Here is a 13858-nt window from a genome sequence, read left to right as displayed (position 1 = left end):
CAAACACTCCCCAACTTATCCAACGTGAAAGGTTGGTGCCTTTTTGTTGCTCCCCGATCTTCCGATGTTATCGCCTTCTGTTGTTTCATCAATCCCGTAATTATTCGACAATAAGGGACGATGTCTCTTCCATACTTATTCCGACAGATCCATAAGTGGTTCATGATAAGATAACGTATCGGAAAACGTGGAGCCCCATGCATCAACGAATAAAGAACGGGTATCTCTGGAAACCTCACCTGCTCTTTGTCTCCCCTTCTTGGAATGACATTGAGAAGACAGATTGTATGCAACAGTTTAGCTTCTATCTTCAAATTCTTCCGGTATAGAATACCACTGTATTTACCGGGTAGGAACAATGCCGCTAACATGTCATTCCATCGAACATGTTTCTCCGGGTTAAGCAAGAGGTCATCGAGAGTGGGAACCATGTACTCACGAGCCGGGAGACTGTCATACTTCCCGAGCTTCTTTAACGTGTCAAATGACATCTCCACCGGTACCCCATGCACCTCATCAATCAACTTCATCTGTGACGGCTTGTTAAAATGGTGACATTTCAAGGTCGCCATCCATTCTTGTATCTCGGTCATAAATAAGTTGCTTTTGTCTTTATCGAAGCATTTGAGCGCTGATTCCCATCCTAGCGCCCGAAACTTATCAAACACCCCAAACTGCTGAAACTCCACTTCCCGAACCTCTCGTTCACAAATGAAGGCCGCTGCCTTGTTCTTCAACTTATTCATGCAGTCATGGTAGAGTGTCAGTTGCCACTCCTCTGCTTGTTCATCTAATGGACCCGAATTCCACACCGGCTTATCACTCGGATCTAACTCCATTTCTTCTTCGCCTTCACTTTCGCTTTCACTAACACGACCCATATATTGCCTTTTTCGCGGTGGTTGTTCTTTTTGTTTGCCTTTCCCTTTCGATGAAGATGAACTCGATCCCGCTTGTTCCTTTGTCTTAGCCATTTCCTACACACACGAGACAAGCAACAAAAGCAAACACAAAATTAAACCCTCTTTTCCGAAACATCCCCACACTTGCTTGTTATCATGGTTGTAGATGTTAGTGAACCAAAACTATATCAAGAATTTTTCAAAAATCGGGCATGGTGCCTCTACAATGTAAAGACACCCAAAAGTTCACTACTTTAACCATAAATCTTACATCTACAACCATTACCATGTTCAAATAACCCATTTCATAATCATATCTAAGAACAAGCAAGTGGGTATGGGCAAATAACCTAAATAACCTTGCTTTTCACAATGTAGCATCAATATACAACAAATAAGTTTTCATACCTTTGCTTGAAGATGCTAAAGTGCTTGTGAAACAAAAGCTCCAAAAACCCCCAAATTTTTCAAATTAGGGTTTCAAATTCGGACCCTAAAAGTGCGTTTTCTCTGAAATCTCTCCTCACAATCGACAAGCTTGTGAAAAATTAGTCAAGTTAGACTTCAAATTCACTTGATTTGGACAGAAATTTAGAAAGTTATGGAGGATGAAAGGTTTGGGAAGAAGAAGAAGGTTATGGAGAGTTGTGGTGGGTCTTGAGAAGAAGAAGATGGATGTAAAGTGAAAAGAATTTGTGGTTGGGGAGAAGTCACGTAATCATATGTTATTAGGTTTTATTTATTTATTTTTTTTTATTTGCGGAACCCAAACGACACACGTAACTTTTCTGCGCACCGTAAATTACGGTCTCACCGTAATTTACGGTGAGACCTGAACCTTAATTCTGTGCCGTAATTCAGTAGACCACTACCATAAAGCCCCAAAATTTCCTATTTCCACCGTAAATTACGGTCTGACCGTAAATTACGGTGGACACTGAACATTACCTCTTCATCGTAAATCAGTTTAAAATCACCGTAAAGAACAACACATTTCATCACCACCGTAAATTACGGTAAAACCGTAAAGTACGGTGGACACTGGGTAACACTGCTTTCGCTAAAAATTGAGGTTTTAAGTGCAAAATTTTTAGATTTTTTTTAATTTTTCGATTTTTATGTTTTTTAATTTTTTCAAAAACTTGGAAAAATTACCCTACCCCCTCAAAAATCCCGTGTTGTCCTCAACACAATGTTAGAGTAATTCGTGACCCGAACATCCCCACACTTGTTTCAAACACGGATTTCGAGGAACTATGGCAATTGTGCAAATTATACAAAACAAACAAAATAAAATACTACTATGTACACTACCGAACCTGGGCCTCTCATGGTTGTTCCTCATCGATCGGGCGTAAGATGTAGCCCGCTTTGTCAAGCTCCAAGGTGTTGATGTCGTTCCCATCCAAATACGGTTTGAGCTGATGCCCATTCACCGTTTGTTGCTTATTGGATTGTTCGTCTTCTATATCAACATCGTCAAATTTTCCCACTCTTCGGATGATGTAAGGACCCATCCACTTGCTCTTGAGTTTTCCTGCAAACATCTTTAACCTTGAATTGTACAACCACACATTTTGACCCACTTCGAAGTTCTTTTTCCTTATCTTTGCATCATGAACTTTCTTAAGTTTGTCTTTGTATGCGGAAGCACATTCATAAGCTTCATCTCTTATCTCCTCGATCTCATTCAATTGCAACTTCCTTGTTCGACCCGCTTCGTCATAATCCGCATTAACAGTTTTAATGGCCCAATGCGCTCGGTGTGCTAACTCCATTGGTAAATGACACCCTTTCCCATACACCATCCGATAAGGGGTGGTTCCAATTGGAGTTTTATAGGCCGTTCGATATGCCCACAACGCATCATCAAGTTTACTTGACCAATCTTTTCGATCCGTTCTTACCGTCTTCATGAGAATCTCCTTAATTTGACGGTTGGACACTTCAACTTGTCCACTTGTTTGCGGATGGTACGGTGTCGCCACATGATGGTTCACATTATATCTTTTAAGCAATTTTGCAAAATTAAAATTTTTGAAATGTGAACCACCATCACTTATTATCACCCTTGGCACACCAAAACGAGCGAATATGTTGGATTGCACAAACTTACACACCACGGAATGATCATTGGTCCTTGTAGCAATGGCTTCTATCCACTTTGTCACATAATCTACCGCAACCAATATATACAAGAACCCATTCGAATTAGGAAACGGACCCATAAAATCTATCCCCCAAACGTCAAATACCTCTACTACCAAAATCGGTTGTAACGGCATTTCATCCCGTTTCGAAATACTTCCCACTCTTTGACAATTGATGCAATTTCGGGCATACTCACAAGAATCCTTGAAAATCGTGGGCCAATAAAACCCACTAGATAACACCCGATAACCCGTCTTGTTCCCACTAAAATGCCCTCCACATGCCGATGAATGAGCATGAGTCAAAATCTCTAAAACTTCCGTTTCGGGAACGCATCTTCGTATTACTTGGTCGGGTCCAATTTTGAACAAATCCGGTTCATCCCAAATATATTGCTTAACTTGACTTAGAAATTGTTGTCGTCTCTTCTTCGTCCAATGATTCGGAATTGCACCCTTAGCCAAATAATTCACATAATGGGCGTACCACGGTGCAACGAAAGTAGAGACGGCTAACAATTGTTCATCAGGAAACCGTTCATTAATCTCGCTCGGGTCGTCGACACCTTCCAATGGGATCCGCGACAAATGATCCGCAATAACATTTTCACACCCCTTTTTGTCCCGGATCTCTAAATCGAATTCTTGCAACAAAAGCACCCAACGAATCAACCGGGGCTTTGCATCCTTCTTTTCCATTAAGTATCGGACCGCACTATGATCCGAATAAACAATCACCTTGCTCCCCCAAATGTAAGCTCTAAACTTGTCCAAGGCATACACCACTGCTAATAACTCTTTCTCGGTCGTGGTGTAATTCAGTTGCGCCTCGGACAAAGTTTTGCTTGCATAATAGATCACCACCGGTTTCTTATCAACCCTTTGACCCAAAACCGCTCCAATGGTCGTGTCACTAGCATCACACATAATCTTGAACGGCTTTGACCAATCCGGTGGTTGCAAGATAGGAGCCTTCACCAACTGTTCCTTCAACACATGAAACGCTTGCAAACATTCGTCAGTAAAATCAAAAGGAACATCTTTTAATAATAAGTTACATAAAGGTTTTGTAATTACACTAAAGCCTTTAATAAACCTTCTATAAAACCCCGCATGTCCCAAAAATGATCTCACCCCCTTAACATTCTTTGGTGGGGGTAGAGATGAAATTACCCGAATTTTTGCTTTATCTACCTCCATTCCCCGGTCCGAAATCACATGCCCCAACACAATACCCTCTTGAACCATAAAATGGCTCTTTTCCCAACTTAGGACCAAGTTTGTCTCCACACACCTTTTCAAAACTTTTTCTAACTCATCAAGACAAGAGTCAAAACTTGGCCCAAAAATGGAAAAATCATCCATAAACACCTCAAGAGACTCTCCAACCATGTCCGAAAATATACTCATCATACATCTTTGGAACGTGGCGGGAGCGTTACATAGTCCAAATGGCATTCGCCGAAAAGCAAATGTACCATATGGGCATGTAAACGTGGTTTTGTGTTGGTCGTCCGGGTGAATAGCAATTTGATTATATCCCGAGTACCCATCCAAAAAACAATAGTATTTTTGACCGGAAAGTTTTTCAATGATTTGGTCAATGAAGGGTAACGGGAAATGGTCTTTGGAGGTAGCGGCGTTTAATTTTCTATAATCGATACAAACTCGCCACCCGGTTACCGGGCGGGTGGCGAGTTGCTCACCTTCCTCATCTTTAATTACCTGAATGCCTGACTTTTTAGGCACTACCTGAGTCGGACTTACCCACACACTATCCGAAATGGGGTAAATGATCCCCGCATCCAACCACTTGATAACTTCTTTCTTGACCACCTCTCTCAGATTCGGGTTTAACCTTCTTTGTGTTTCACGGGTCGGCTTTGCGTCCTCACTTGTAATAATTTTGTGCATCACAATGGATGGACTTATGCCTTTTAAATCGGCTATCGTCCACCCAATCGCCGCCTTATGAGCCTTCAACACCCGTATCAACTCCTCCTCTTGAGCTACCTCCAAATTAGAAGCAATGATCACCGGTAAAGTGTCATTGTCCCCCAAAAATACATATTTTAGATGCTTTGGTAGCTCTTTCAATTCCACACTTGGTGGACATTCCAAGGAAGGTTTTGTGCCCGAATCAATTTCCACCGGTAGAGTATCCGTTTGGTGAGTCCATGGCGGTCTTCCTTCTTTTACCGCAAGAGCCTCTTGCCCTTTCTCTTCTTTTTCCAAATCACATGCGTGCACCTGCAAAGACACACCACGAACACAAGAACCCAAAATCTCTTCCTCGAACTCCTTTGGGTCATATTCATCTACGAAGTTTGCTACAAAACACTCATCATAAACATTAGTACCATTAGTAAAAACGTTTAATCTCATCTTTCTATTACCGAATGTCATGTCGACCGTACCATATCGACAATCAATAACGGCATGTGCGGTGTTTAAAAACGGCCGACCCAAAATAATATTTTGTTGTTGAATTGGGTCCGCGGATGAGTAGTCTAGCACAAGAAAGTCCACGGGATAATAAAACTCATCAACCTTAACTATCACATCCCGTACAATCCCCCGAGGAAGTTTATGAGACAAATCGGCTAATACCACCGTAGTCTCAACCCGTTTCAATGGACCAAAATCATATTGGTCGTATAACCCCCCCGGTAAGATACTTACTCCGGCTCCAAGATCCAATAACGCCCTCGCAGTTTGAAAATTTCCTACTTGAATATTTATAAAAGGCGTTCCCGGATCTTGTAACTTAGGAGGAAGATCTCCTTTTAAAACCGCGCTTACCCGCTCCTTCAAATCAACCAATTTAGGCACTTTTTGTTGCCTCTTTTGGGTACACAATTCTTTTAAAAACTTCGCGTAAGCGGGTACCTGTTTAATAGCTTCAAACAAAGGAAGATTGATTTTAACCTGTTTAAAAACCTCCCACATTTCCTCTTTTTGAGGACCCCGTTTTGAAATAAATTTTTTTCTACCCGGATCCAATAAAGCCGAGGGAAATGGTACTTCACTAGATCCCTCACCCTCATTTATCTTTTCTTTTTCTTTACTAACTTCAGGTTTTTCAAAATTGGGTTTTTTAGAAGAAATAGTAGGTGGCTCATTTTCTTCCTCACTCTCTTGACCCGTTATATCCTCAACCACCCCATCAACCAAATCCGGTAAAGGATTGGTTTTGTACTCTTTCCCACTTCTCAAGACACTTACGTGATGAATGTTGACATTATTACCTCTTGAAGTACCATGAGACGTGTTTACCTTAGTGTCACTTGGTAATTGACCTTTGCTTTTCTTCAATTCGGACACCTCGGTTGCAAGTTGACCCATTTGGGTGGTCAAAGTTTGAATTGCTTTGTCTCGGGCCTCGTCTTTTTGAATGCGAGCATCATCCATTTGGTTCCTCTTTTGCATCTCCGCTTGCATGCTCTTCAACATTTCCATCATTTCGTTACCACCCGAAGACCCTCCTTGTTCTTGACCCGCTTGGTATTGCCTTTGGTATCCTTGGTTGTTCCCACCTCGATATCCACTTTGATTATTATAAGGTTGGCGCAAACCATAATTTCCTTGACTACCTTGGAAATTCGGGTTTGATTGATTCGAAGGATTCCCATAACGAAAGTTCGGGTGATTTCTTAACCCGGGGTGGTAAGTGTTAGAATTCATGTTGAAATTTTTACCACCCCCTCCTTGACCTTGAACGGCATGAACTTCTTCAAATTGCCCTTCCACCATTCCTTGGTAATTTTCCGCCGCATGACCTATTTCATTACACAATGCACAAACATCATAAATTTGATTAGAAGTTTGTATATTACCATCATCAACTGCATGCACTTGTGTTCGAGTAACGGCCGGTCGTGCTCTCCTCGATGCTTGAGCCTTCCTTTTCGAAGTGATTGCCATTTGCTCCAAAAATTCCCAATCCTCGTGCTCATAGTTTGTGCCAAAAGTTCCATTTGTGATGGACATCAAATCTCGTGCATCTTCGGCACACAACCCTTCATGAAAGGCGTTCATTAACTCCCAAAGCTCAATCCCATGGTGTGGACAATTTTTAATCATCATGTTTAAGCGCTCGAAGGCTTCATGGAACATTTCGCCTTGTTGTTGTTGAAAGCTCCTCAACCCTTTTCTCGCATCATTGGTCTTTTGGGCGGTATAGAATTCATCTAAAAATGTTTGTTGCATTTCCCCCCAAGTATAAATAGATGCTGAAGGCAAAGTGTAGAACCACTTCTTTGACTTATCTTCCAAGGAAAATTGAAATAAGACCAACTTCACATCATCGGCCGAAAAACCTTGACTCCCAAGGGTGTTGCAAATTGAGTCATAAGCCTCCAAATGAAAATAAGGTTCCTCCGTCGCTAGACCCTTATATTTTGGCAAACTTTGTAAAGAATTTGTCCTTACTTCAAAGGTTCTTCCTTGGTTATTATGGGGAATGACCACCGGTGAAGGATTGTGAGTGATTACCGGTCTAAAATGTGCTTCAATACCCCTCGCATTTTCCCTAAGATGCCTCCTTGGCACACCAAATCGACCCCTTGGACGAACTTGACCCATTGGTCTTTGTATAGGCCCTTGTGGTGCAATTGGTTGTTGAAATTGTTGTTGTGGCACCGGTGGGTGTTGAATTGGCCTTTGGAATGGCGGTTGCACATGTTGCGGTCGAACTTGTTGCAAAGGAACCGGACGTTGCAATTGCGGCCTTTGTGGCCTTGGCCTAATATGTTGAGGTATGAGTTGTTGTTGTTGTACCCCACCAACATTTGGAATCACTTGTACTTGGCCTTGCATGTAACCGTACTCCCCTTGCTCTCCATCACCCCCATAAACATACCCGTCTTCATCAAAACCTTCAAACTCCTCATAACCTTCATCATACCCATCTCCTTGAATTCCCGACGATTGCCCAAATGGAAGAGTCGAGTATTGGAACCCCGACTGATTTGATGGTCGAAACGGTGTAGCATGGACAATAGACGAACTTGGTGCTATGGTATAGCTCGAATATGACGGACCCGCACCCGGAAAGAAATGAGATAATGGTGGTATAGTAGTGGAAGGGTTAAATGTGATGGTTGGTTCTTCTTGTGTAGTAATGGGCTGTGTGGTGTTGGTTGATGTGACATTTTGAAGTATGGTGGGTTCGGTAGTATTTGGTGGAATGGTGGTATTTGGTGAAGGTTGGGTGGATGTTGGTATAAATGATGAAGTGGATTCACCCGTAGTGGGTGGTGGTGGTGGATCCATGTATCGAAGTGGTGTAATCGGTGTAATTGGTGTTGTTGGTGAACTGCTGATTGTATTTTCCCTTAGCAAAATTCTGTTTGCTCGCAAAGTTCGCTCGATTTCCGGATCAAACACTAGTGGTGAAAGCTTGTGAGAGCTTCTAGTACGCATGCACCTGTAAATACCTGCACACTAAACACACCTCGCGTAAACCAGAAAAATAACAAACTCAAAGCAAGAACAAAAATAACACACGTTGCGCACTACTCCCCGGCAACGGCGCCAAAATTTGACGTGATGTCGCGGTCACAATCAAATTTAATCCCAATAACAACTATATAGATAGTGGCAAGTGGGTATCGAACACAGGGAGTTTGTGGAATATGTGTTATTTGAAAGCTTGTCTAATTTAACTAAATTAATCTAATTGCAAGAGAATAAAATTCAAGAGTTTATGTGAGTGAATTGGTTTTAGACTAAATTAAACTAAGTAAATTGCAAGAAAAAAAAGTTTGGTTGTAAGCAAATTAGGGACAAATGACCATCCTAGATTTCCGGTTTGTATCGACATTCATATTATCATTCCACTAGAAAGAACTACATAGACATAGCTCATGTGTGATTACTTGCAGTGATGAAAGGGAACTAAGTACTCAGATTCCTAGAACGTGAGGTTGTTACCCGATGATCAATCAACCCTTACCCAATCCTAATTCTACCCATGATATCTCGATTGCCAACGGCACCAAGAACGTATGGTTTCAAACTAGAAAATCATAAGAATTAACAAGTTACTAACAAACAATCACACACCATAACAAACCAACCATAAAGATTAGGATTGCTATTCTAGAAATTAGGAAATCAAATACAAATTGTCTCAAACAAACCTTCAATCTAGGACAATCATAAAGTGTTTAGCCACACATGGCTCGAATCAACATCCTAACAAAGATATTATTGTTCATACGGATCAAAGACACAAACCGAATGTTAGAGATTGTCCAAAAACAAGCAAGAACCAGCCAATTCGCCCTGGAATGCCCCCAAAACCGACAATGATTGGAATATGTGAAAAGACACCATCAAAACCAACTTAATGTGGCAGTTACACTTTTTCATGCAGCCACCACCGTAATTTACGGCCCTACCGTAAATTACGGTGGACTTCAAAATGTTACGGTGGCAAGAGACTGGTTTACGGTGCCATCCAAATGAAATCCAGGTCCACCGTAAATTACGGTAGGACCGTAATTTACGGTGGTGAGCTGATTTGTTTTCTTTGTTTTGTCTCTTGTTCCACGCTCGACCCGTTCATCACCAAAGTCTCTAAAGCCGCATTTAATCCATCTTTTAGTTCCCGAACCGTACCTGAAACATTGGCAACCGTAGTTATCTAATTCAAGATAATTACACGATTAAGTGAAGGATTATTTCATCTTTTAACATGCTTAAGGGTTGTCCAATGGACCACCCGTCAAACCTCCAAAAGGACAAACACCTATTGGAGTTAAGTGGATATTCAAGACTAAGTATGACGAACATGGTAAAGTGAGCAAACACAAAGCCCGTTTGGTTGCAAAAGGATATAAACAGAAATATGGAATAGATTATCAAGATGTATTTGCTCCAGTGATTAGATTCGACACAGTGAGATTTATCCTGGCATTAGCAGCTCGTTATGGATGGCACCTACATCAGATGGACGTAAAAACTGCCTTTTTAAATGGGAAACTGAATGAACAAGTATATATGGAACAACCAGAAGGATATGTTAGAAAAGGAGAAGAACACAAGGTGTGTCATCTTAAGAAGGCGTTATGTGGGCTAAAACAAGCCCCAAGGGCATGGTATAGTAGAATAGATGGGTATTTTATATCCCATGGTTATGGAAAATGCACATATGAACACACTTTGTATATAAAGATTCTAAAGACTGCAAGAATTATGATCTGCTTGTATGTAGATGATCTCATAATAACAAGTGATTCAATAGACTTGATTGAACAGTTAAAGGAATCCATGAATAATGAATTTGAGATGACTGATCTCGGAGTATTACATTACTTCTTGGGAATGGAAGTTAATTATAGTGAAGAGAATATCATACTATCTCAACAGAAGTATGCAAGGAATCTACTGAAGAAGTTCAATATGGAAAACTGCAATTCCATCTATACACCAATGGAGTATGGCTTGCGGTTAATAAAGGAGGTTCAGGAAGTAGAAGTAGATCAGAATATGTATAGGAGTTTGGTTGGAAGCTTAATGTATTTAACCAATATAAGACCAGACATCATGTTCGCTGTCAGCAAAATAAGTCGTTTCATGGAAAGGCCTAAAAGGAGTCACTGGGAAGCTGTGAAAAGGATTCTGAGATACATAAAAGGGATGATAAATCATGGGATTATATACTCAAAAGGAAACAAAGGAAAGCTAGTGGGTTTTAGTGACAGTGATTATACAGGTAATATCGATGACAGCAAGAGCACTTCTGGGTATGTTTTTCATCTAGGATCGGGAGCAATAGCGTGGCAATCGAAGAAACAAAAAGTGGTAGCACTATCATATACCGAGGCTGAGTACATTGCTTTATCTATGGTTGGATGTCAATCTCTATGGTTGAAGGGAATACTCAACGAACTTCATGTCAATATGGATTGCCCTCCAACAATCTACTGTGACAACAAATCCACTATATGTTTAGCAAAAGATCCAGTATACCATGGCAAGAGCAAACATATACGTGCAAAATACCACTTCATTCGAGATCTCATCAAAAATGATGAAGTAGAAGTCTGTTTCTGCACTACGAAGGAGCAGGCTGTAGATATTCTGACCAAAGCTCTGCAGCCCAAAGATTTCTTGCGGATAAAAGAATTACTTCATGTTGAACTAATCTAACTTACGGAAGGGTATTAGAATAGGTTATATAAGTTAGATATCTTTTATAGTTTAGTTATAATATATGTTTAATTATAAGTGTATTTATGTATTATTATTCATAAGATAGGTATAGACGGTTATGGTATGTATATTATATCATATATATACTGATGTAATGTTTCTCTTTTCGATATGAATCACAATCAGAGAATTCATTCTCTCTTCGGTTCCAAAACCCTAACATAAATCAAGTTTAATTCCAACAATTTGACCAAGCATCAAATACGCAATGTACTGATTTGTTAGTCAAGTTCATCTAAAGACGTTTCGATTTGAAGCCTAAGTCACAAACTAGGTATCCTCCATTCCTCCCCATCGAACGAAGTTTCTTCACGACAACACAATCAACCTCTATGTTTGAAAAAGTTGTGAAGTCAATTGCCGATTGGTATTACTATGCCACTCGGATAAAGCAAGTGTGGTGACCTTGATGCTCATCATTTTAACACATCAAATTAGAACTGTTGGATGTAGTAGCCTTTAAGATTTACAAGAGATCACCAAAGAAGACATTTTTACTACAATGATTTTCTAAGTTATCAATTCAAAGAACTTGGTATTGGCAGACAAAATAAAGATAAAAAAAGTTACTGGATCAAAGTAAGCGTGTTTGGTTTAAGGATTTAAGGTGGGAATCAAATAAAATTGATAGCTATTGTTTGTTTTAAAAAGGATAGGTTTTGTGAAAACCACACATATATATAATATAATATAAATAATATAATATAATTATAAGGAATCTCCTTTATCTTTATACCCATTTTCAGGCGTTGTCCTTTATGTTCAAAATTGACGAGTTTTGTCCTTTATGTTTTCATATCATATACGTTTTGTCCTTTAGGCCTAACCCAGCTAGTTTTTTTCAGTTAAATTTGGTCATGTGCTTTGCACATGAGGACATTTTTATCAATTCAAAGGTAAGTTCAACGGCAGATTTACAGCTCAAAGCTTCTACAACCTTTAAATTGACAAAAATGCCCTCATGTGCAAAGCACATGACCAAATTTAACTGAAAAAACTAACTGGGTTAGGCCTAAACGACAAAACGTGTATGATATGAAAACATAAAGGACAAAACTCGTCAATTTTGAACATAAAGGACAACGCCTGAAAATGGGTATAATGATAAAGGACAATCCTTGAAATTCACTCATTATATTATAATTATAATATATAATACGGGTTAGGATCAAATAGAAGGTTTATTTTGGCTAGTAAGGATAGAAAGCAATAACATTATGACATGTGGCAAAATTTAAAATTAAGAGGAAGGGTATTTTAGTCAATCATATCCTTTCTTCTTCCTTCTTCTCCCCAGTAACTTCAAAACCCACCATTTTCAAAAACCCACCATCTTCAACCATTTCTTCACTTTCTATATTAATAATCACTAAATTATAGTGCGATTTTCATCACCAATCAATGATTCAAACACCCGATCAACGTGTTCCTCAGCTTTTTTGAAGAAACCCAGTTTAATTTCATACAATATCTCATTTTTTATGTGATTTTGAAGCGAATCACTCGATTCGTTCGATACGATCGCTGATAAGTATTTCTAACATTCAAATTTCGTCAATCGGTGAAGAAATCGGCTTTGATCTATGTAAGATTTTTTTGAATTGCAATTTTACGATTTGGGTTTTTGAATTGAGTCATTGCGTTTTACGATCATGGCAGGGGTCCGGGGGCAGCGCCCCTGGTAGCAGGGTCCAAGGGGCGGCAGCCCCTGGCGGGGTCCAAGGGGCAGAGAAAATTTAATTTTCCAGAAATTGCCTCATTTCGAAGACAGTAATTCGTAGACAGTTTTTGATTTGCTACTCTTTGGTTCAGACAATTCACAGACAGGTCAACTTGTGTCCATTGCGTTTTAGAAATAAGAGAGTTTTATGTGTTTTTTTGGCCATTGCGTTTTAGAAAAAACACATTTTTGAAGTGTTTTTAGTTCATTGCGTTTTAGGTAAACACATTTTTATGTGTTTTCAGTCCATTGCGTTTTAGAAAATACACTTTCTTTTGTGTTTTTAGGCCATTGCATTTTAGAAATAAGACATTTTTATGTGTTTTTTGGCTATTGCGTTTTAGATAAACACATTTTTGAAGTGTTTTTAGTCATTGCGTTTCAGGTAAAACACATTTTTATGTTTTTTTAGTCCATTGCTTTTAGAAAAAAGACATTTTTAAGTGTTTTCTGGCCATTGAGTTTTACAAATAAGACATTTCTTTGTGTTTTTGGTGCATTGCGTTTTAGGTAAAACACATTTTTATGTGTTTTCAGTCCATTGCGTTTTAGAAAGTACACTTTCTTTTGTGTTTTTAGGTTATTGCGTTTTACAAATAAGACATTTCTTTGTGTTTTCTGACCACTGCGTTTTACAAATAAGACATTTCTTTGTGTTTTTGGTGCATTGCGTTTTAGAAAAATGTCATTTTTAGGTTTTTTTTCCATTGCGTTTTACGCAACTGTGTTTTTTTTTCATTGCGTTTAACGCAACTGGGTTTGCGAGATTTTTTTTTCCGAAAATATAGTAATAGTATACTGGTTTTAAAGATAAAAAACGCTCGTTTTTTGGTGCAATTTTTGTAAAAAAAAGAAATAATGTCGTA

This window comes from Helianthus annuus, chromosome 12 (assembly GCF_002127325.2).
Source record: "Helianthus annuus cultivar XRQ/B chromosome 12, HanXRQr2.0-SUNRISE, whole genome shotgun sequence".
NCBI lineage: Eukaryota > Viridiplantae > Streptophyta > Magnoliopsida > Asterales > Asteraceae > Helianthus > Helianthus annuus.
Note: the sequence above shows the minus strand (reverse complement) of the source record.